The sequence below is a fragment of the Equus quagga genome, unplaced genomic scaffold (assembly GCF_021613505.1).
Source record: "Equus quagga isolate Etosha38 unplaced genomic scaffold, UCLA_HA_Equagga_1.0 262_RagTag, whole genome shotgun sequence".
In the NCBI taxonomy this organism is placed as follows: Eukaryota; Metazoa; Chordata; class Mammalia; order Perissodactyla; family Equidae; genus Equus; species Equus quagga.
In genome coordinates, this window is record NW_025799867.1 from 406,014 (window position 1) to 431,288 (window position 25,275).

General features: G+C 45.8%; 1 long non-coding RNA gene across 1 annotated transcript; it reads right to left on the reverse strand.

Moving 5' to 3' along the window:
* Positions 1-13,256: 13,256 nt before the first annotated feature.
* LOC124233837 (uncharacterized) lies at positions 13,257-18,801 on the reverse strand. Its single transcript, XR_006887152.1, has 3 exons — positions 18,212-18,801; positions 17,128-17,245; positions 13,257-13,975 (listed from the first exon to the last, which is right to left on the reverse strand). It is a non-coding gene; the product is annotated as an uncharacterized LOC124233837 (long non-coding RNA).
* Positions 18,802-25,275: the final 6,474 nt, after the last annotated feature.

Genomic DNA, 25,275 nt, shown 5'->3' on the forward strand with positions numbered 1-25,275 from the left:
TAATCTGGTCACTAAATGGGTTTCCTGAGTTCTGTGAGCCACTCTAGAAAATTAATTGAACCCAAGAAGGGAGTCATCAGAATCTCTGATCTATAGCCAGTCCATCAGAAGCACAGATGACAAATTGGACTTGTGATTAGTGTCTGAAGTGGGAGTGGAAGACAGTCTTGTAGGATTGAGCCCTTAACCCTTGGGATATGATGCTATTTCCAGGTTGATAGTGCTGGAATTGAGTGGAATTGTAGGACATCCTCCTGGTGTTAGAGCATTGCTTGGTTGTTGTGGAGGAAATTCCCCCATCCATGGTGATATTGGGTGTAGAATACTTTTACCTCTCGTTCACCTTCAGTCCCAGTAACCATTTGGAAAATTTATGTTTCTCATCCTCATAAATTTTAGGTCTGTGAGTGTAGAGGATCTGGGTCCCAGAGGAGAAATGCTTTCACCATGAGATATAACAACAAATCCATTAAACTTTAAGCTGTGGCTGCTGTCCAGTCTCTTTGAGCTCTTTGAACCAAGAAACCAGCAGACAAGGGGAGGAATGTCCCTCCAGGCAGGAGTCATTGTCTGCAATCAACAGGAGGTAGGGATGCTGTTACATGATGGTGGGCACAGACTATGTACCAAGGTGACCTAAGGGGGAACCTCTTAGGGCTCCATCACCCAGTTTTAAGTAGGTAAGTACAGTAAGTCCTCTATGGCCTGAGTGGGATGTGGTGATCAGGGGCCCCCTGAATGGATACCTTTCTCTACTGGCCTGGCTCTGACTCCATGTGCTGGATCACCCCTGTGTGAACGTCCTCATGATCCTACTCAGACCCTGATGCCCTCCGCCAAGCAGCACCCCCATGAGGGACTCTCTTTCTTCTACTTGGACTGTTACACACACACGAGGCCACTCCCTCCCACGTGTATTGCTCTACTCACCTGATTAAAACTGTGTGACGGAGTACCCCCCACTTTGTTCATGAGCCCATTTGACGAGACAAGCGTGGCTGGGGAAAGAGGTTGACTGGTATGCAAAGAATTAGCCATCCTACCACTTGATTATCAAAATCCTCCTCTGCTAAGTCACCCTTTGGTGAGCATTCACATGGGACACAAATATTTTTGCCCATTCAGAGAGGTCTATCTGTATATCTTATCCCCAAATTTCCTTGTCACCAATTTTCCAGTCACATTCCTTCCAAGGAACCATCCAGCCAAACCATTGGCCACAGCCCAAAAATCGGTATACAGTCACACATATAGGCATTTCCCCTTCCAAGCAGACTGCACAACCAGGTGCACTGCCCAAAGTTCTGCCCACTGAGAGAATTTCCCTTCACCACTGTCCTTCAGGGAAGCCCCAGAGAGGGGCTGTAGTGCTGCAGCTCTCAACTTTCACATGGTGCCTGCATATCACACAGAAACACCTGTAAACCAGGCCTTAGTTTTCTCTTCCTCCATCAACGGACTGTAGGCAACTCAGTGTAGCAGATGCGGGACCAATGGCATTTAAGCCCCTTCTTCATGTAACTTACTAGTGCCTTCAGGGCCTGCTCAGGCCGGATCACTGAATACATATTATTATTACCACTTCCCTTTGATGGTGGAGTGCTGCTGTGCACGTCCAGCTTTACACCTTGATGTGTCAGACAAGATCCAGTTCATGATGGAACTAGTGTCAGTTCAGAGCCTGTATCCAATAACCTCCAGAAGGTCTGTCTCTTTCCTTTTCCCCAATGCATGTGCAGCTCAGTTGCATGGCTTGAGTGGCCCATGGTCAAGCATTCAGTCTATACTAAGGCCTAGTAGGAGACCAAGAGCTGTTTCTCAAAAGGAGAGTAGTTATCTGTGGAGGATGGCAGAGCTTTTCACTAAAATCCTAAGGGCCTGCACTATGATTCACCTAGAAGAGTCACAGGCTCCAAACAGCATCTCTATCTGCACTGACACTTCAAGCACCATTGGGTCTGCTGGATCATATGGTCCAAGTGTCAGGGCAGCTGCATGGCAGCCTGGACCTGTTGCAGAGCCTTCTCTTGTTCTGAGCCCCACTCAAAAGTAGTAGCTTTTTAATTCACTTGGTTAACAGGCTGAAGTAAAACACCTGAATGAGGAACATGTTACCTCCACAATCCAAAGAGGCCAACTGGGCATTACGTCTCTTTTTTGCTCGTAGGAGGGACCAGACACAACAATTTATCCTTCACCTTAGGAGAGATATCTCCATATGCCCCTCAGCACTGAGCAACTTCACTGAGGTAGCAGGACCCTAAATTTTTGTTAGATGTATTTCTCACCCTCTGACATGAAAATATCCTACCAATAAGTCTAGAATAGTTCCTGCCTTCTGCTCACTAGGTCAAATCAGCATAATGTCATCAATGTTATGGACCAGTGTGATGCTGTGTGGAAGGGAAAGGCTCTCAAGATTCCTGTGAACTAAATTATGACACAGTCTGGAGAGTTGATATATCCCAGAGACAGGACAGTAAAGGTGTACTTCTGGCCTTGCCAGCTGAAAGCAAATTGATTCCTGTGGGTCTTATTAATAAAGATGGAGAAAAAGGCATGTGTAGATCAATAGCTGCATACTGAGCACCGGGGGGTGTGTTGATTTGCTCGAGCTATGAAATGACATCTGGTACAGCAGCTGCTATGCGAGCCTTCACCTACTTAAGCTCATGATAATCTGCTATCATTCTCCAAGACGTATATGTCTTCTGCACAGCCCAGATAGTAGAGTTGAATGGGATGTGGTGAGAATCACCATCCCTACATCCTTCAAGTCCTTCATGGTGACACTAATCTCTGCAATCCTTCCAAGAATGCTGTATTTTGGGATTACTATTTTCCTATATAGAAGCAGTTCTGGTGGCTTCCACTTGGCCTTTCCCACCATAATAGCCCTTACTCTGTGGGGCAGGGAATCAATGTGAGGATTCTGCCAGATGTTGAGTATATATATTCCAATTATGTATTACAGAACTGGGAAAATAACCATAGGATGGGTTTAGGAACCCACTGGACCCACTGTGAGACGAACCTAAGTTAAAACTCCATTGACCACCTGAACTCCAATAAGCCCCTACTCTGATTGCTGGACGACAGTGACTTTGGGGTCCTAGAATTACTCCACCTAGAATTAATTCAGAGCCAGTGTCCAGTAGCCCCCAAAAGATCTGATTATTTCTTTCTTCCCAACGCAGAGTTACCCTCACAAAAGGCCATAGGTCTCTTTGGGAAAGACTGGGAGAAAGATTAACAGTATACATTTTTGGTAGTGTAGCAGGGTCCTTCCTCAAGGGGACCCAACCTTCCCTTCATTCAAGGGGTTCTGGGTCTTTAAATTGGCTCAAGTCTGGGAATTGATGGAGGGGCCATGACTTTCTTGTTTTGCTATCCAGGTAAGACTTTTGTTCACTTGACCTAGAACTGTTCTGCTTATACAGATCAGATAAGAATTTAGCAGGCTTCCTATGTATTTCACCTCTAGAAACACCGTGATTGACTAGCCAAAGCCGTAGGTCTGAGAGTCAGACTATTCTGGTTGTTGCCTTGACTCCGCTGTCCACTACAGTGACCATGCCCACCCTGCCTTTGGTGGTTTAGTGCTGCCCCTTGTCCCTGCCACCCCAGGATCCAATTCCTCTCATTGAATTTAGGTTTCCCAACTCAGTGAGTGTAAGTCCTGACCTACAGAGAAGAGCAATCACAGAACTCTCCAAGGATGCTGCTGCTCCCTTTCAAATTGATTTCTCAAAGTTATGGTGAAAGATATGTCTTATGGCCCCTCCCAGTGTTGTGAGTAGGTGTTAAGTGATAAATCCTCTCTTACATTCCAATCTCCCTAAGCCTCTGAATCTCTTCGTCTATACAGATGGTCGCCAACTTATGATGTTCAATTTAGGATTTTTCAACTTTACATTGGTGCAAAAGTGATACACATTCAATAAAAGCTGTACTTTGAACTTTGATCTTTTTCTGGACTAGTGATACACTGTAAGTTACTCTCTAGTGGTGCTTGGCAGTGACAGTAAACCACAGCTCCCACTTAGCCTCATGATCACAAGGGCAAACAACTGATACACTTACAACCATCCTGTACCCATTCAATCATTCTGTTTTTCACTTTCTATACAAAATTCAGTAAAGTACATGAGATATTCAACACTTTATTATAAAATAAGCTTTCTGTTAGATGATTTTGCCCAACCTCAGGCTAACAGAAGTGTTCTGAGCACGTTTAAGGTAGGCTAGGCTAAGCTATGATTTGGTAGGTTAGGTGTATTAAATGCATTTTTAACTTATGATATTTTCATCTTATAATGGATTTATCAGGATGTAACCCCATCGTAACTTGAGAAAGATCTGCATAAATCTAGATAGAACTAGTATTTCTAATATGCTCACTGTGGTCCACCTTTTGGTCCATGTTTCATCCAACTAGCTGCTGGAATAAATGGAAAGCAATAAAATTAAGAAGAAAAGTTAAGATATTGAGGTATATGAGAAAGCCATTTTGGTTTAAAACCGATTCAACCTGAACTTGCTTTTCCAGAAAGGCCTGATATGGCCTGTCAAGCACACATTGTACATCTGCTTTAAACATTAAACAGTATCCCAAAGCAAAGAATGCTGGCTTTAAAGACAGGGATGAATGCTTCCCTCCCACATCAGCATTTCTTTATAGATAAGCATTCCTTCCCAGAAACCAGAATCAGATTGACACTGTGTATGCAGCAAAACGCCCTGTGACTGCAGTAAAATGGAAAAAGAAGTATTCCTGTCATGTTTGACGTATGTTTCAAAATGCTATCTAACCAAGCTGTTCACCTTGCTTCTCCAGGATGCTTTCTTCCCTGACGGAGACTGAGCTCCTGGGCTATAGACCTCAGACTGGCTTATTTAATAAACTCAACCCATTTTTAATCTACAGGTTGATTATTGGTTACTTGTGTCAACACAACCAACAAAACTGTTAAAACCCTTTCTAACTCCCTGAGCTGTAACATTAAATACAGAATCCCTGCTTAGTGAGCCCATATCAATAAGTTTAACCTGATCCAACTTTACTTTCCTTCCACCATTATATCACATCCTTAGTGTCCATTCCTACACATGTGTCTCAGATTTCTGTCTGTATAAACTATAAAACTCAACTCATCCCTTTGAAGTGTAGTGCACCTCCTCATGGGTCACACTTTGTACCTCATCTTTAGGGACCTGCTGGGGCCTGAGGCTAGTTCTAGGTGTAGAAGCAAAGAAGGGTGGTGAGGAGTGGGTCCTGAGGAGAATAAGCATTGTCTTCCATGACAACCGCCTCAGGGAACTCCAATACCATTTCCTCAGGCAACGCAGGCTTGAACCCCTCAGATGTGGGTAGAGAGGCCACTTCCATTGGCGGTGGAAGCCCTCTTCCACTGGCAAGGAAGACTCATCAGATTTTAGGGGCTCAGTGCCCCCACTTCCTCTTGATCTTCCACATGTCTCCATTCCAACTTACAGGATCCCGTTCTTTCCCAATCAACACCCTCACTTTAACAGTAAACACCCAGGGTGGCTGGGATTCAGTCAGTCACAGGATGAGATTCTATATTCGATTTTCAGCAACCTCAGCCCCACCTGTGGCCATAGGAGATAAGAGTCTCGTTCAGGACACACACAGAAGCTTTCAGGTCATTTTTGTGGTACTTGAGCTGGGAGTTCAAATCCATGAACTCCTTTTCTTCCACCACTTCACCCAGCGATGTTAGAAGCCACCAGCCAATCTCATTACATCTTCTATTTTTCCAGAAATGTTGGAAAGTATCAAATACACAGTCACTTAGCTCCTTATGTCTTATAAATGGTGGATGAAGGGTATCCAGAGGAGAGGCACTGTGTATCTCTGCTGCCAGATCATGCCATGGACTATCAGTGCTCTCTTCACTACTGGAAATAAAGTCATCATCATCGTTAAATCTGATCAGATTAGAGAGCCTATTTCCAGAAACCCAGAACCAACTCAGAAAATTCATGCCTAATATTCTGTTGCTCTAGAACCACTTTTGGTGCAAAATCTATATTACTCAGCTCAGACTGCCATAACGACATACCATACACTGGGTGGTTTCAACAGCAGAAACTTATTTTCTCACAGTTTGGAGGCTGAGAATTCCAAGATCAAGATGCTGGCCCATTTGGCTCCCAATGAGAGTTTTCTTCCTGGCTTGTAGAAGGCTCCCTTTGGTTGTGTGCTCAAATGGCCTTTCCTTGGTGTATGCATGCAAGGAGAGAGAGAGAGAGAGAGAGATCCCTTATAAGAAAGCTAACCCCATTATACGGGTCCCACTTCATGACCTCATCTAACTCTAGTTGCCTCCCAAAGTCTCACCTCAAAATCCAGCAGCACCTTGATATTTTGTTATGGCAGCCTGAGATGACTAATACACCCACGTACCCTGTGGTTCAGTCAAATTGACACATAAATTTACCCATCATACTCTCATTCCTCATTCAGGTCTCAGCCTTAATGGTCTCAGTTCAAGAGAACTCCCCTGAGCACACAAGCCATTCATTCAGTATAATCTTTAGTAAGCACCTACTGCATGCCAGGCCCTGGTCTAGGTGTCATGGATACAGCAGTAAACAAACCAGTTTCCTACTTTCCAAAGTTTTACATTCTAGTTGGCTGAGGGAAAGACAATTCACAAAGAACTCTATCAGGGGTAAACGGAGTCATGGAAAAGACACAAAGCTAACATTGCACTTCTTTACATTCAATGGTGCTGCATGAGGTTGTAGCTAGTTCATTTTCATTGCTGCATAGTATTCCATTGTGCAAATATCCCACAATTTATTTTTTTTTTTAAGGTTTAGTCATTTTATTTTTTTTAATTTTTATTTTTTTCGGATGTACATCATATTTCGAATTCCGTCTACATTACATCATGTTCACCACCCGAACACTAATTATAGTGCACCCCCTCACATGTGAGCCTAATCATCCCTCTTGCCCTCCTCCCTCTCCCCTTCCCCAATGGTAACCACCAGTCCAATCTCCCCCTTCCCCAATGGTAACCACCAGTCCAATCTCCAACCCACAATTTATTTATCTTTTTTTATGGTTATCTATTGCTATGTAACAAACCCTCAAACTTAATGGAACACAGTGGTCATGGATTCTGTGAGTCAGGATTCTAATAGGGCACAACTGAAGTGGCTTGTCTCTGTTCCACGATGTTTGAGAACTAAGCTGGGATGAAGCGAATGGTTGGGATTGGAACAGGGGGGCCAAAAAACCTATATCTGAGATGGCTTCTTCACTCATGTGGCTGGGACCTCGATGAGTATGGTTGGAAGGCTGGGCTCAGCTGGGACTGTTGACCTGAGCACCTACACATTACCTCTCAAGCATAGCAGTCGTGAAATAGTCGGATCTCCTCCATGGCAACTCATATCCTTTATGACCTAGCCTCAGAAGTCATATTGTGTCACTTTCCCCATATTCTGTTAGTTTTAGAAGTCACAAGCCAACCCAGATTCAAGGAGACAGCACACAGACCCCACCTCTGAATGAGAGATGTGGCAAAGAATTTGCTGGCATACTTTTAAATTGCTGCACCATTCTACTGCTCCTGGGTATTTGGGTAATTTCTAGTTGGGGGCTATTAAGATTGGTCTTCTTTGAATATTCCAGTGCCCGTGTTTTGTGAACACACGTATGTCTTTCTCTTAAGTATATACCCGGGAGCAGAATTGCTGGTCATAGGGTGCATATATGTTCAGTGTAATAAATACTTCCAGAAGGCTTTCCAAAGCAGTTGTACCAATTTGCACCCCCACCAATTGTGTGACAGATCTAGTTGCCCCACAACCTCATCAAGACTGGATCTTGCTTGCATTTTTGTTAGAGCTTAAATTATATTTTCACATAAGAAAGAAATTATGCTTCTGTGTCTTTCCCTGCCTGCAGTCATTTCCTGTGGCTGCCACAGCAAATCGCCACAAACTTAGTGGCTTAAAACAACACTAATTTATTCTCTGACAGTTTGGGGAAGTAAGAAGTCTAAAATCAAGGTGTTGGATGTTGGCTATGTTCCTTCTGGAGGCTTCCAGGGAGAAACTGTTTCCTTACCTTCTCTAGCTTCTAGAGGCCACCCCAGTTCCTTGGCTTGTGGCCCCCACATCACAGCTTTCCTACCTTTTCCCTCTGTGTGTGACATCTCTCTCTGTCACTGTCTTATAAGGACACTTGGGATTCCATTTAGGGCTCACCCGGATAATCCACCAGAGTCTCCCCATCTCAAGATCTTTCATTTAATCACATCTGCAAAGTCCCTTTTGTCAGAAAAGGTAACATTCACAGGTTCCACGGCTTACAACAGGGTTATCTTTAGGGGCCTGACCATACTGCCTGTCTCCTGCTCACCAGATCTTGGAGTTTGTCTCCCCACAGTGGCCCTCTGTGTGGAAACAGCACGTATCAATGCCCTCTATGAGACCCTACTTCTCCAAGGGACCTCAAAGATGCATTCCATCTCTGCTCTGTCCACTCTCTCAAAGCTGGTGGGTTTGCTGCAGCCTGAGTTTTGCGCCACCTGGTGGACACAGGGTACCACAGCAGGTGTGCCGTCAATAAAAATATAATGCAGGTCAGGTATATTGTTAAATTTTCTAATATCCATAATGAAAATAAGATGAACATAATTTAAACTGTATATTTTATTTAACCCAGTGTATCGAAAACATTATCATTTCAATATGTAATGAACAACAAAAATAATGAGTTTTTCCATTCTTTTTTCATACTTAGTCTTTAAAATCTGGTGCATTTTTTACACTTACAGCACCTCTCAACTCACACCAGCCACATTTCAAAGGCTCAGTAATCACACATGGCGAGTGGCTACCATACTGGACAGCACAGACCTAGAGCCAGAGAGAGGAGAGATGCTGGTTGGCAGGGCTCTGAGATGGGATGGATCCTGGGGGAGGGGACTAAATGGAGGTTCGTCTGCTGATGAGGGCGGGGCCTGGCTGTCCAGATCTGCCTTTGGTGTGGCCACAATACCAGGTTCTGTGCTTGTGAAGGGTGAGGAGAGAGAGCTGGGAGGTGCACTCAGAGACCGGGTTAGACCCCTATCCCTGATGCCGATCTTGGGACGCCACAGTCCATGGTGAGGCTCATTATGCTGATCAATAAGGAGATACCCTCCTGAGGGCTGAGTTGCAGGGATATATGAAGCCTCCTGCCTGGGTCCTCACAGTTCATGCTGGTGAGAGTTAGCTACTGTGATTGCTGTCTTTTCTGATTGTTTTCCCAGAATCACCAGCATTTGAACAGTGCCTCACACACAGCAAGTGCCCAGTAAACGTTTGTGGAATGAATGAAAAGTGGAGCCCTGGGACAGAAGGGCTCAGGCTCCCAGCCTCATAGTCCACCTCGACATCCAGCTCTCATTCTCTGAGCCCTGTCTCACTGCTGGGCACTGTGCCAACCACACCCAATGAGTTATCTTTGAATCTTCACTCAGCCCCGAGAGGCAGCTTCCATAATCATCCATACTTACCCATGAAGAAACTGAGGCTTGGAGAGTTGGTCACTTGCCTGAAGTCACAGAGCCCACAGGGACCTGGTCATCAGTCCCTTGACCTCTGACCCACAGGGACCCAGGTGCCCATGTCTCCGACCTCTGACCACTAGAACCCAATAACCCAGTCTTCTGGTCTCTGATCCATGGGAATCCAAGTGCTCAGTCCCCTGACCTCTGACATCTAGGGACCGAGACCCTCAAACCCTGACCATGAGCCTAAATAATCCCGAATGTTTAACATGATCCGGACCAGAGGTTTCTATATTTTCTCAGACTGAAGTGGTGGCAGTGTTGAGGGACCAGGGACTCAGGGTGTCCGGCATGGAGGGCCAGCAGGGGCCTGACCACCCCCAAACACACAGCCTGTGCTGAGGCAGATAGGCCGCCTCTCTGATTCACTGGCCCTGCTCCCACGGGGTGATGGAAGACACCTTCCATTAACATGTCTACGTGTGTGCGCACATGAAATGGGCCTTCCCACACCTTCCACACATGCAGTCAAGCTGCCTCAGCACCACACATGTGATCTTGCCACAAACCTGCTCCTCGTCTGTGTTCCTGCTCTCCGGTCCCCAGGCCAGTGCCCCTCCCCACCACAGCCCTGTCCAGCAGTCTCCACCACCTGTCTCTTGCTTTCTGAGCCTCTTTCCAACTGGCCCCCCTTTTCTCCCCAGAGCCCTCCCCTGGCCCAACTCCATCTCAGCCCATTTAGGTGTCTCCACTGACCGACACTTTATTTTTTGAGATACAATTCACAAACCATAAAATTCACCATTTTAAAGTGCACAATTCAGCGGCTTATAGTGTATTTACAACATTGTATAACCATCACCACTATCTAATTCCAGAACATTTTCATCACGTCAAAAAGAATACCTCATACCTATTAAGCAATCATTCCCCATTCCCACCTCCCCCCAACTCCAGGCAACTACTTATCTACTTTCCCTACGGATTTGCCTACTCTGGACATTTCATATAAATGAAATCATACAACGTGGCTTTGTCTGTCTGGTTTCTTTCACTTAGCATAATGTTTTCAAGGTTCATCCATAATGTAGCATGGATCAGTACTGCATTCCTTCTTATGGCTGAATAATATTAAATTGTCTGGATACAGGACATTTTGTTTATCCATTCCTCAGTTGTGGACATTTGGGTTGTTTCTACTTTTTGGTGACTCTGAATAATGCTGCTATAAACATTTGTGTACAAGTCTTTGTGTGGACATGTTTTCAATTCTCTTGGGTAGATACCTAGGAGTAGAATTGCTGGATCATATCATTTTTTTTTTTTTTTTGAGAAAGTACCAGCCTGTTTTCCACAGCAGCTGCACCATTTTACATTCCCACCAGCAATGCAACAGGACTCCAGTTTCTCCACATTCTCACCAACACTTTCCATTGTCCTTCTTTTGGATTATAGCCATCTATTGAGTGTGGGGTGGTGTCTCATTGTGGTTTTAATTTGCATTTGCCTAATGTCTAATGATGTTGAGTCTCTTTTCAAGTGCTTATTAGTCGCTTGTATATCTTCTTTGGAAAAATTTGTGTTCAAGTCCTTTGACCATTTTCTAATTAGACTATTTGCCTTTTTATCGCTGAGTTGGAAGAGTTCTTTATTTATTCTGGACACTAGATCCTTATCGGATATAATTTTGCCAATGTTTTCCCATTCTGTGGGTTATCTTTCTACTTTTGCTAGTACGCTTTAACGAAAAAAAGTGCTAAATTGTGAAGAATTCTAATTTATCTATTTTTTTCTCTGGTGTTTGTACCACAACACCACTTTAGACCCCTCTAATCCACCCCTCCACACAGCAGCCAGAGGGCGCTTTCTAAACTTAACTAATGGTCCTTGTGGCTCAAAACAGTGCCATATGTGTGACTTAGAACAGTGCTTCTCAAACCAAATATGCAGAGGAATCTCCTGAGAATCTGATTAGATGCAGATTCTGATTCGGTAGGTCTCGAGTGGGACCTGGGAATCAGCATGGGTACCAAGCTCCCAAGTGATACCGTGGTAGTTTGTGTTTTCTGAAAATTACCGCAGCAATATTTCCTGTGCCACAAGCATCCAGAATCTTGCATGCCCCCATTTTCCCTTCCCTTGAACCTGGGTGGGACTTTGGGATTGCCTCAACAAACGGAACATGGGGGAGTGACTGCATGGCTCCCGAGACCTGGTCCTACAAGTTGATAGGGCTGCTGCCTGGATCTCTCTCTGGGACATTTGCCTTTTGAACCCACCCACCATGCTGTGTGGAAGCCCAGTCTCATCACATGGAGACACAATAGAGGAACAGAGGAGGACCAGAGGCCCCCAGCCAACAGCCTGCATCAACTGCAGACATGTGAGTGATTGTGCCTTCAGATGGTTCTGGCCGAAGCTCAATAGCTCATCATGGAGCAGAGCCAAGCTATCCCTGCAGATCACAGATTCAGGAGCAAAATACATGTTGTCATCATTTTAAAACACCTGAGTTTGGAGTTGTCTGTTACAGAGCAGTGGATAGCTACAGCAATGCTGACACTGCTGGTCCATGGACCACACTTTGAGTAGGCAGGGACCGTGTCACTAGACCATTTGCATGTGCTGTCTTCTCCTTGTTACACTCTTTCCATTCTTTCCTTGCTAGGCTCTTTTGCACTTATTCCTTCAGGTCTCCTCTAAGAACACTTTCCTGATTTTTAAGGCTGGGCCTGTTGCCTCATCTGAGTCCCTCAGCCACCCATGTCTCCCCCATCCCAGCTCTGATCCCTCTTCCTGGGCCTCCCATCCCAGCCCTGGTCTTCTTGGCTGTCCCTGTGGGGTGAGGGGTTTCTCCCCTCTGCTGGGCTGAGCTCCAGAAGGGCAGGCCTGTTTTCCACAGCAGCTGCACCATTTTACATTCCCACCAGCAATGCAACAGGACTCATTTATGGAGATAAAGCAGAAAAAAAAAAGAACTACAATGGGAGCTATACATGTAACTTTAAATGTTCTTGTAGTTATTTAAAAATGTAAAAAGATACAGAGAAATTGGAGCCCTTGTGCATTGTTGGTGGGGATGTGAAAGGTACAGCTGCTGTGGAAAACAGTAAAGCTGTTCCTCAAAAAATTAAACATAGGATCACCATTTGATCCAGAAATCCAACTTCTGGGCATATACCCAAAGAACTGAAGCAGGGACTTGAACAGACATTTCTGCACGCTTGTTCATAGCAATGCCATTCACAATAGCCCAAAGGTGGAAACCTTTTGTCCCACCGTCAGATAAATGGACAAACAAAACGAGTTAGGTACACGCAATACGGTATTATTCAGCTTCAAAAATGAGGGAAATTCTGACTCATGCTGCAACATGGATGAACGTTGAAGACATTATGCTAAATGAAATAAGCCAGACTCAAAAAGACAGATATATGATCCCAATCACATGAGGTTTGTGGAGCAGTCCGATTCATAGAGACAGACAGTAGAATGGTGGCTGCCAGCTGCTGGGGAGGGGAATGGGGATTTGTTGTTTAATGGGGACAGTTTCAATTTGCAAGATGAAAACAGTGCTGGAGAAGGATGGTGGCGATGGTTGCACAACAATGTGAATGTTACTCAACACCACTGAACTCGACATTTAAAGATGGTTAAAATGGTGATTTTTCTTATATATGTTTTACCACAGTAAAAATTTTAAAAAGTAAACAGGTGAAATGCATTTTAGTAATATTTTTATTTATCCCGATATAGTCAAAATATTTATCATTTCAATATGTTATTAATTTTTAAGATTGTTGAAATGTTTGATAATCTCTTTATCATACCAAGCCTTTGAAATTTGGTGTATATGTCACACATACGGAGCATCTCAATAGGGCTAGCCACGTCTCAGGTGCACAACAGCCTCTGCCCACATCTCCACCATATTTGCAGAGACCCACGTCTCCTCTGCAACACACCTGCGGCTCCTCTGCAAATACACCTAGAGTTTCTCTACAAACCTCCCTGATCACCCACAAACATGCCCACAGCTCACAGGCCAACCCCTCAGTCTCATCTCAGACATCTTCAGAGAAAGTACTTGTTCAAGGAACACATGTGGGCTCCAAATCAACATTTCACTTGATTTGACCTGCACATCCCCTCTTCTTTGCATAAATTTGCATCTCATTCCCGTCTCAATTAGAAGCACGCTGGCAGAGCCTCAGATAGTCATCTCAAACTTGAGGAGGCAGTGGGAAAGACCAAGGTAGGAGATCCCCATGTGTCCTTCCTCCTGCTTTCCTTTGGGCTCTTCGGCCTCCTCCTCTTCCTCGATGCTCTTTCTCCTCTTCTTCCAGGAAGGCAACCACTTCCTCCTGCAGTGCCCCCATCTCCAGCCCCAGGCTGCACAGCTGGCCCAGCAGCCAGATGTCCACTTGGCAGAGATTCCCCTGCAGGTGGGGAGGGGGAGTCATAGGCATCCCACTACAGAGGACAAGGGGTTAGTGTGCCCCCTTCTGGAACCAGGATGAGAGCAGGTCCTGGCTGAAGTCCTGACAAAGATTCTTTGCTTGACCAAACTTGAGTCAGGCTCCTGAACCTTCTCCTAGGCCCACTGCACACTTCCTTGTAAAATTCAGTTCTAGCATGAAACCCCCCCATCCTCCCCATCTGATCACCCTCCAAATCTGCTCAGGTTCCTCACCCTCCACCATCCCCCAGTTGAAGTCTGATCACCCTGGCCTGCCTCCAGCAAGAATCCCATTAGGTCATTTTACCAGAATCCCCCCTTACCCCTGATGTGTCCTCTTAGGAATTTTCCATCCACTGACCCCACCCTGCTCCTTGGCTACAAATCCCCACTTGCCCATGCTGTATTTAGAGCTGAGCCCATTCTCTCTCTCTTCTACTGCAAAATCCCATCGCTGTGGTCCCTACACCTATCACCTTACCATCTTTAAAGGTGTCATAAATATTTTTTCTTTAACAATCCAGAGGACCCGGGTGGGGTCCCCACTGCGTCCCTGGACCATAAGTGCCATCCTCCTTCTCCCAGTGTCTCTTGATCTCTGTCTCTGTCTGTCTTTGTCTCTCCATTTCATTGTCCCTCACTGTCTCTACCTCTCTCTCTGTGTCTCTGAGTCTTAGTCCCTTTGTTTCTCTTATGATGTCTCCTCTTATTATCTGTCTGTCTCCACTTGTCTGTCTCTGTCTCTTTCTTTCCATATCCCTGTCTCTTTGTCTGTCTCTGTTTCTCTGCTCCTGCCTTTGATTGTCTCCACCTCTCTCTGTCTCTCAGATTTAATCTGAGTCTCCGTCTCTGCTGCTGCTCTCAATCTCTGCTTTCCATCTCTCTCTCTCTCTCTCTTTCTGGGTCTCTCTGTCTCTGTCCCTCTCTATTCCTGTCTCTCAGTCTTCGGCTCTTTCTATGTCTCTGTCTCCATCTCTTTCTCTGTATCTGTCTCTCCCTCTATTTCTCTATTCCTGTCTCTCAATTTCTGTCTTTCAATCTCTGGCCCTTTCCATTTCCACTCATTCTGATGCATTCATCCATTCTTTCTCTCCCCACCCCTCATCTCTTGCCCCTCCAAACCCCTCACTCACCAGCTCCTCCCAGATACACAGCAGGCTCTCCATGTCACCTTCAGCATCTACTACCAGGGTCATTAGGGTCTGCCCAGCCCTCCCTGCTAGAAGGATCCTTTCAAGGCCAGGGAAGGTGGGCTCAGCCCCTGGGGCAGCAGTCTCGCCTGCCTTAGCTCCATAGTCTCTGAGCGGTGGCAACCAAGAGCAGAAACTAGCCAGGTCCAGCATTACCCAGTACCCTGGGGAGCTAGAGGGTGGAGGGAGGAAAGGGCAGGGCAGGGAGGAGGCGGGAACAGCATCGCAAAGTCCATTCTGTGAGAAATAGCAGCCTCATGTGTTTCTCTTTTCCTATAGAAGTATAACCTCCACTCTGCACACAAGGGTCTGACCACAGCCCCTCAGGTGGAGGTCAAACTCCACCCCTCCCTGCCTCTTCTCAGGCCTGACCACTCCTGGGTGCTGATGTCTGCTGATGCCTGACCTCATCTCTTCCCATCCTCTCCTCGGTCACTCCCACTGCTCCTCCCTGGCCTTCTCCGCTGCCTTCCTCTTCATTTGGCCCCTAGTTTACCCCTGGCTTTGTCCCTGCCTGTCTTTTCCACTTGGGCCATCCCAGGGCCTCCCAACCAGTGTGCCTGAGCAGCCAATGGTGGCTTCCAAGAGGATGGTCCCTCAGCTGGGGTGCCTCAGCAGGCAGACTGCCAACAGCCAATTCTGCCAACCACACACTTGCCCACAGATATTATCACTATCAGCATTGGCCCGGCTGTGGGAAAGGTTGGGACACACTGTGGGCCTCATTCTGCTAGAATCTGTCTTTCAGGCTCAGGGTATTCAAATTACATCTACATGTCAATGGCTCCCAAGTCTACGACTCCAGCCTTGACCTCCCTCCTGAGATCCAGACCCCTACTCGGCATCTCCACCTGGATGTCTCAGGCATCTCAAGGTGAATATACTCAAAACAGAACTCTGAGTTGGGACTTACAACACTGTATTAGTTTCCCACTGCTCCTGTAACAAATTGTCACAAACTTAGTGGCTTAAAACAACACAAAGTTATTCTCTTACAGTTCTAGAGGTCAGAAGTCTAAAGTGGGTCCAAAGGATGGGGTTCTAGAGGCTCTAGGGTAGAACCCATTTCCTAGCCTTTCTCAGCTTCTGGAAGCCACCCGCACTCCTTGGCTCACAGCCCCTTCCTTGCATCACTCCAACCTCTTGCACCTCTCATCACATCTCCTACTGACTGACCCTCCTGCCTCCATCTAAGAGGACCCTTGTCATTACGTTGGGCCCATCCCGATTATCCAGGGTAACTTTCCCATCTCAAGGTTCTTCACTTAATCACATCTACCTTTTACCACATAAGTAATATATTCACAGGGATCAGGATGTGGATATTTTGGGTACCCCTACCTACCCCTACTCTTCCAAACGTGCTCCATTCCCAGTTTCCCCAGCTCCATAAGTGGCATGACTATCCTTTTAGTTTCTCGAGCTATTGGCATGCTCTTCAAAATAGACTCATAATCTGAGCACTTCTCACCATTTCCATCACCCCGTCCCTGCTCCTGTCCCCATTCAGCTCTTGTCTAGACTATTTCAGTAGCCTCTTTGCTACAGCCCTGCTTCCACCCTTCCCCTCCAAGATCTGTTCTCCACCTGGCAGAGATGATCTTTAGAAAACGTCAATCAGATCATGACACGCCCCTGTGAGTGGAATAAAGCACAGTCAGCTTCCTGCCCACTGCTCTGACCCAGTCTCCTACCTCTCTCTGCAAGCTGGTTCCCACCTCTGGGCCTTTGCACTGGCTGTTACCTCTGCCTGGATCACTTTTCCCCCAGATCTTTGAATGGCTGTCTCCCTCTTACCTTCACCTCCACTTAAACGGCACCTCTTCAGAGAGCCTTTGTTGATAACCTTGCCGCCTAGTCACTCCCTATTATATTGCCTGTTTTTATTTGCCTCTTATCAAACACTATCTGAAATTATCTTGCTTATTCATTTGTTTCTTACCCATCCTCTCCCTGCTTAGAATGTTGATTTCCTCAGAGAGGGACTTGGTCTGTCCTGTTCACCATGGTAACTTCAGCACCCAGAAGCTCCTCCCATGTGGTAGGTGCTCAGTAAATACCTGTGGAATTGATGAGGATTTTAGGCTGGTTAATTTTAAAACTGCAGATGAGAAGCAGGCTCCGAGGAGCAGAGTTTGCTTGCCCTTTGATCAGAGACAGTTGCATTTGTGAAGGAAATCTCCATGCCTCCCTCTCTGCCCCAGGAGGAAGGGGGGATGGCCTTATCTCTGGAAACTCTTAATGGGGAAGGCAAGGACTTAAGTTGTTTACTGTCTGGCAACCTCATGTAACTGACCCCCCCCCCCATCCTCTTTTGTCTTTGGCTGAGGATAATATTTAAGCGGTGACTTCTGCCATTTACCCAATCCGGTTTGATTCTTATCTAAAAGTTGTGGGACCGCCCAATGGCTGGACCCTACCGGCACTGGTACCACTTTAACTTTTTTTTTTTTTTGTCTTGTAAAGAGATAACTCACATACCTATGCCTTAAATTTAACCTTACTCTCCACCCAACTTTGCAGCAGAAGCAGCAGCAGCAGCGGCTCCTCCTGCCCGTCGGTCCTGTCCCCACTCAGCAGCTCTGACTGCCCATGGGTCCTGTCCCCATGCTAGAGGCGGCAGCAGCAGCTCCCCATGCCAGCAGCAGCAGAAGGAGCAGCAGCAACATGCAGGCAGCAGCTCTGCCTGCCCGTGGGTCCTGTCCCCATGCCAGCGGCGGCAGCAGCAGCAGCAGCTCCCCATGCCAGCAGCATCTCTGACTGCCCATGGGTCCTGTCCCCAAGCAGCAGAAGCTCTGACTGTCCATGGGTCCTGTCCCCATGCTACACTATTCTCTAAATAAAAGAGCACTACTGCCAGATCTTAAGAGTCTAAGAAATCTTTCTTTCGACTCCTCGGCTCACCGACCCCGCATCAGAATGAATGAATGAATAATCCTATCCAGAAGACTTCACATTGAAACTTCACAGTGAGATATAGACTTGAACTCCAAATTGAAATCACATTACTAGTCTTGAGATCTCACCTCTGTCTCTTATCCTGAAGTCTTAACTTCTCCAACGCCCTCCATCTTTCCCTTCCCTCACCCTGGCTTAGAGAATGACGCAGTCAGATTCTAAGTCACCTCCCTCCCCATTTTAAGCAGGGAGACGGGAGAGCTGAAGCAACAGGGAAACTCAGGGGGACTGTGAACACTCAGAGGGAAGGAAGATCCTCTAACAGGAAGTACCGCCCACCATGTCCCAAGGAAAGGCTGCGAAGCCCTATTTTAAAGCCTATTGAGAGGGCGCTCCCAGCAATCCGTAAGAATAAAAAGTGCGGGCGCCTTTAAGGAGAGGCTTGGAAAGCGGGAGGGGGCGTGGCCATAAGAAAAGAAGTCACAGCCTGAACTGGGCAGGTGGAAGAAGACCAGCCCCTTCCGGTTACATAATCCTAGCAAGATGGCGGCGCCCGGGGCGGCAGGTGACCGGAGTTCACAGGGTCCCCAAAACTGAAGTCCGCTCTGCTGCCTCTGCTGTCAGAGCTTCTCATGGCGCCCAGGGAGCAGGAAGCAAGAGGGAGCAAGATAACTTCCGGTGGGCCTCACGCTGGGAGTGTAGACGTGTGGCCCTTGGGGGCCGAGAAGTAGCGGTGCCGGTCGCTAAATTCGAGAGAGAGAGAGAGAGAGAGAGAGAGAGGAGTGGGGCGGGGACTTGGCAGAGAGGAACCAATGGGGAAGCAGGGACTGCGTTCCAAAGACGGCCTCCCAGCCAATCAGAGGAAAGGTGTTGACTTGGGGCGCAGGGAGTCCTTGGGCGGGCGAGTGGAACCGGCAAGGGAAGAGTGTTTGTGGGATTGCGGAGAAACTGGGCTTTCAGGTCCGAGGGAGGAGACCGAAGGACACGGGTGAGGGAAACTCGTGGGAGAGTTAGGCATATTAATGGAAACTCAAAGGGATGATGGAGGATGGTGGAGCAGGAACCAAGCTGTGAATTTGGGAGTTCCAAGGGAGGAACTGGGGAAAATTAAGGGAGAATTTGTGATATTCATGGAGAGAATTTAGGAAGAATTGGGTAAAATCAAGGAATGGATTTAGGGAAAATTAAAGTAAGAGGTTGGGAGCAAAAGAGAAATTTTGAGGAGAAATAAAGATTGGGGCAAAATTGTTGTAAGAATTTGGTTAAAGCAAAAAGAAATTGGGGATGGCTAAGAGAAAACTTGCAGGGGAAATTGAACAAAGAGTTTGGGGGCTTTAAGAGTTTAGTTAAGGGTGGTTTTGAGAAAAAAATATATTTGGGGGAAAGAAATGGGTTATTGAGGAATACTCTGGAGATAATTGTATAAAACTAACAACCGAAAGATTTGAGGGAAATTAAGAGACCAGACAGTAGAGATTTTGAGAGAAAAATAACTCCTTGAGGAACAATTAGGGGGAGAATTTGGGAAAACCAAGAATGCTTGGCCAAATCAACGAGAGAATGTAGGCTTGATAAAGGAAAGAACCTGGTAGACAGATTTCAGGGTTTGCTGATGGATTAGACATTACTGCAAGAGCAAGAGAAGCATCAAAAATACCACCAAGATTTCCAACCTAAGCTCCAAGAAGGATAGAGTTGATCTTGACTGAGAAGAGGAAAACTCTGGGAGAATCCGTTTGGGAGGTGGAGGGAATAAAGGTCTTGGTTGTGGACATGTTACATTAGATGTGTCCCATGAGGTCTAGGATTGATATGCTGGATCAACTTAGTGTCTTCCAACCCCCTTGGGAAAAATGTGAAAGACAGAAGCTGAAGACAGCAGTTCCCAGGATTTCTGACAGCAGATTCACATTGTGGAAGAGGGAAGTGGTTCCTGTGAGAAGAATGTTGTGCTTCTCTTGGCACCCAGGACCATGCAGGAGTTGGGTGCCAAGTGGCTGAGAGTGGGAAGAATTTGCTGGTGCAAGTGGTAGCAGAGGTGCTGTTGTCTGAAACCAATGTGGTGACAGTGTCCTGATTTCCTTGCTTGTTCATCCAAGACAGAGCCTCCTTATGAGCCAGATTTCCAATCCTGACCTTGTGGTTCTTTCTGGAAGCTATAACTAGACCCTGGTTCTAATAATTTTTGAAAGAAAGGCCATTTATGAACTGGTGATGATGTTGGATTATGAGCAAAGTTATGATTTTGTGATTCCATGCTCCTGATGTCAAAAAAATATAGAAAACATGTCAGTCCCCATATGTCATACGGAGAAAGACCCAACAACTTTGGTCATCTTGCATGAATCTTAATCAGATGTGTAAGGCTTGCCTGGAGGGGGCATATTGTTTGATGTGAATAACCTACAACCCCAAGGAGATTTCCACTTGTCACACTGCCCACTGCAGCCAGAAAAATGAAACTATTATTCTATTCCTGATATTCACACTGTAAGCAAAAGCAGTTCTGGCTCCCTCCTGTTAGATGTTCTCTTTCTTGGATTTGTGACAAAACTGGCCTTGGTCATGATAAGCCCTGTGTCTTTGTGTGTTCTGTTCAGAGTGATCACAAGAAGGTCCTGGCTTCTGTTTGGGCTAAACTGAGATCTGCCCCAAACAGCAGCAACTCCTCAGGAGAGAACCAAAGTCATCTGTGACAAACATGCTTAGAGGCTACTTACTGATTTTCCACTTTCAGGCATTATCTAAGGTCTTCCCTCTTGGAAGATAAGAAGTCAGATGCTTTCTTCCCTGTCACCATAATGCATACACACTTCCAATCCCATCTCTTGATTATTTTCCTAAGACCACATTCAGTGTGGACTTTATTATGTCTATGTAATGCTTTCCACATTTGAGCCAATTAGCTGTGATCCCTGCCCGCCTCCCCCACCTTAGATTGTAGAGACAAAAAATTTGAATCTCTGAAGTACAGCAGAGTTGGAAAACATTCCCTCTGTAAGCTGGGGTTGCAGAGTGGGACGGAAGGCAGTTAGAGATCTATGAGCACAAATAGGGTAGAAAAAGCCAAACTCCTACATGCCTGCATTCACAGCCCCCCAGGTTACCCCGCGATGGTGCTACCTCTGGTGACTACAGGACATATGGCATCTCCTGATGGCATCATACCTTTCTTTTTCCAAAGGGAGCCTATGACCATATGGTCACTCCCAGGGGCAGACCCAGCTACATCAATTGCAGGACTCAATGTAAAATGAAAAAGCAGGGCTCCTTGTTCAAAACTCATTAAGAATTTCAAAGGGGCGTGGGAGGTGGGCACAGGAGGTAAGGGGAGCACTTGTGTGGTGGCAGACAAGATATATGTACAACTGAAATTTCACAATGACATAAACTATTATGAACTCAATTTAAAAAAAAAAAAAGGAATTTTAAGATGGCAAAAGCAGAGGATAACTAGCACAGGCCTTTCAAGTGATGGTGACTGCACAGATTGACAACCCATGAAGCCAGCCTTGCCTCTCAGGGCGGATGGATATGTTCATCCCCCATGTGAATTCCACGTTAATCCAAGCCACAAAAAACCTACAGAAATGGTAAGCCCTCACTATCTTTAAATCCCCAATGAGAGGGTTCTCTTTTGAAAATTTCACATTTGGGGCTCTGACAACCGTTAGGTAGGTATTTTGCTCTGACAAAATCTGTGACCAAATTTGATGATTTTGGCATCCAAAAGAACAAATGAAACATGATTATATAAAAAGCCATAATTATCCTCAAAGAGAGACAGCAAAACCTATCCCCATTAGAGGTGATGGTAATCAACTCCTCACCCTGAAAATCAGGGTTTCCGGGAAAAGTGTCCAGCCTCGGTCCTGTCCTCCCAGCAGGGACCAGGGTCCAGGGGTGAGGGAGGCCCTTTTGCACAGGAGGTGCCTTTGTCTGAATGCAGGAGGGATGAGAGTGTAAGTGACTGTCCTTCTGCACCAAGATGACACAATGGGCTCCAGCCAGGAACAGTGTGGAGAATGCAGCAGTGGTCAAGGGGGTGGAGCTGGACATGTGACATCCACTGGCATTTAGGTGTCCCCTCAGGACTCACAGGATCTGAGGGACTCTGGAGCTAATGCTGGGGAGACAGAGCTATCTCTGTACTGGGGAGTGGACACCTTGCCCTCAAAGGGGACAGTACATTAGTTTCTTGTGTCTGCCACAACAAATTACCGCACATTTCATGGCTTAAGACAGGGCAAAGTTATTCTCTGATGGTTCTGGAGACCAGAAATCCAAAATCAAAGTATCAGCAGGACCATGTTCCCTCCAGAGGCTCTAGGAGATTTTCTGTTCCTTTCCTCTTCCAGCTTCTGGTGGCTGTCAGTGTTCCTTGGCTTGTGGTTCCATCACTCCAATCTCTGCCTCCATTTCATGTGGCCATCTCTTCTGTGCTTTCCCCTCTTCTGTATCCTATAAGGAGATTTGTCTAGATTTAGGACTCACCCAGATAACACAGTATGATCTCATCTCGAGATCCTTAATTCTATCTGCAGAGAAACTTCCCAAACAGGGTCATATTCACAGGTTCTGGGTTTTAGGATGTGGACACATCTTTTCAAGGGGAACCCATTTAACCCACTACAGGCAGCCTGGCCCTCAGGTCCAGTCCCTAAGGGGATTTGGGGTGATGTCTAGAACACTACCCATGAGGTGCTCCCCCGAAGCTCTGCAATGAATCCCACTGAGTCCAGGCTTCACCTCCAGTTTACAGAAGAGAGAAGATGTGGTGGGTCAAGAGAGAGATACCAGGAGAAAACTGCCAGACCGACCCCAACCTGGACCCCCAAAGACCCCCAGACTGTGTCCTAACCACAGTCAAGCTTTTAAAAAAACAAGGCTTTCAGGATTGATATCACTTGGCAATGTGGGACCTTTGCTTAGACCCTGGCCTAGAGAAAAGGGTCATAAAATACATTTGGAAACGAAAGAGAAAATAGATAAACTGGACCTCATGAAAATTTAAAATTTTTGTCCTTCAAAGGACCTGATCAAGAATGTGAAAAAATAACCCACAGAATGGGAAAAAGGTTTTTGCTAATCACGTACTTCATAAGGGTCTCGTAACTAGTATACATAGAACACACACAACACGATAATAAAAAAGAGAAATAATTCAATTTAAAAAATGGACAAAAGATCTGCAAAGACAGATGGCCAGAGAAGATACACAAAAGGCCAAGAAGTACATGAAAAAATGCTCAACATCATTAGTCATCAGTGAGATGTAGATAAAAACCACAATGAGATACTACTGCACACCCACTAGTAGAGATAGAATCACAAAGACAGATAGTAACAAGTGTTGGAGAGGAATCCAGGAAATAGAAGCCCTCACCCCCTGTTGTTCGAGTGTAGAATGATGCAGCTGCCTTGGAAAACAGTCTGGCAGTTCCTCAAACTGTTAGAAATACAGTTATCATGTGATCCAGTTTTTCCACCCTTAGATGTATGCCCAAGAAAAATGAAAACAATTGACCCAATAACTTGGACATAGGACATTATTCATAATAGTAAAAATGTGGAAACAACACTACTATCCATCAAATGATGACTGCATCAACGAAAAATCGCATGTCCATACAGTGGAATATTGTTCAGCCACAAAAAGGAAAAGAGGACCGTACACGTTACAACATAGATGAAACTTGAAAGCATTCTTCTAAGTGGAGGAAGCCAGACATAAAAGGCCACATATTGTATCATTCCGTTTATATGAAAAAACCAGAGGAGGGAAATCTATAGACACAAAGTGTAGATTAGTGGTTGCCAGGGGTTGGAGGATAAGAGAGGACTGGGGTGTGACGGCTAAGTAGTATGGGGTTTCTTTGGGGATATGAAGAAGTTCTAAAATTGAATGGTAGCAATGGTTTCACAAGTCTGCTAGTACACTGAAAGGATCGAATTGTGCACTTTGTACAGGTAAGTTGTATGGTATGTGAATTTTATCTCAATAAAGATGTTAGCATATATCTTTAACATAGTCTTTCAGCAAGGTGAGTGTATTAGTTTCCTATTGCTGCTGTGACAAATGACCAAAAACCAGTGGGAAAGTCTGAATATAGACTAGATGTTAGATGAAACTAGGAAATTACAATTCTGTTAGTTTTGCTATTGGAACTGAGGTTACACAGAGGAATGTCACCTTCTGAAGAGAGATAGGTGGAAATATTAAGGCCAGAGTGTTGTCATGCTTGTAGTTTATTTTGAAGTGTTTCCGAAAAAAACTAACATATAGGCAAATATAAAAACGGATAGATGATACATAGATGACAGTGAGATTATAGATAGAGAGAGAGAGACAGACAGAGACAGATAGACGGATGGCAAGTATCACCCCCTAATTATGACAGTTTTACCTCTATGGTGGGTATATGACTGTAAGTTCATGTTTGAAATTATTCACAATAAAAAGCCCATATTTTCCTTCTATTTTTGTAAAAGTCAAAATGAGTCTACATGTGCTGTATATTGCTCAGGGACTAAAGTACTTTAGACCCAAAATTCCCCATTTAAATCAATTCTGGAGATATCATCAGGTGCTAAACTCCACACCTCCCACCACTTGAAATGTACACTCCAAGAGCCTGAGTATATGATCTTTTTCTATAAAAAGAGGGAACCACTGCGGAGATGCTGCTGGTGCTCAACCGAGACTCCTTCTCTGAGCTGCTCATCCATCCCCACAGATGCTCTTTACTGCAGGTATTTGCCCTCAGTGGAGCGGAAGTCCCTTCCTGAGATGGTTGTCCCACACCCACACCTGAGAATAGCCAGCAGGCAGGGACAGCCTGGCGCAGGGCTTGGGGCCCAAGGTGAGCTGACTATGGGTTGTGCCATGTGCTCCAGATCACCCATGATCAGGTGAAGCAGGTCCCCACACAGAACTGACCCTTGCCAGCTTCCTTGCTCTGCAGCCTGGATCTCCTCCAGCACTCCTTCCATGGGCCTCGTGAATCCTATCTCATGCTCTTCTAGGAAACATGACCCAAGACCATACACACCAGCAGTGGTCATAGGACGCTAGCCCCAAGGGTACTTTCTGGGTTGGATCACTCATCATGGTACAGCAGTGAGCACCTCGCACATCTTGGAGGTGGGGTGATGACAGTCTCCAGTATGTGTCAGCTGTGGGGTCTTGAAC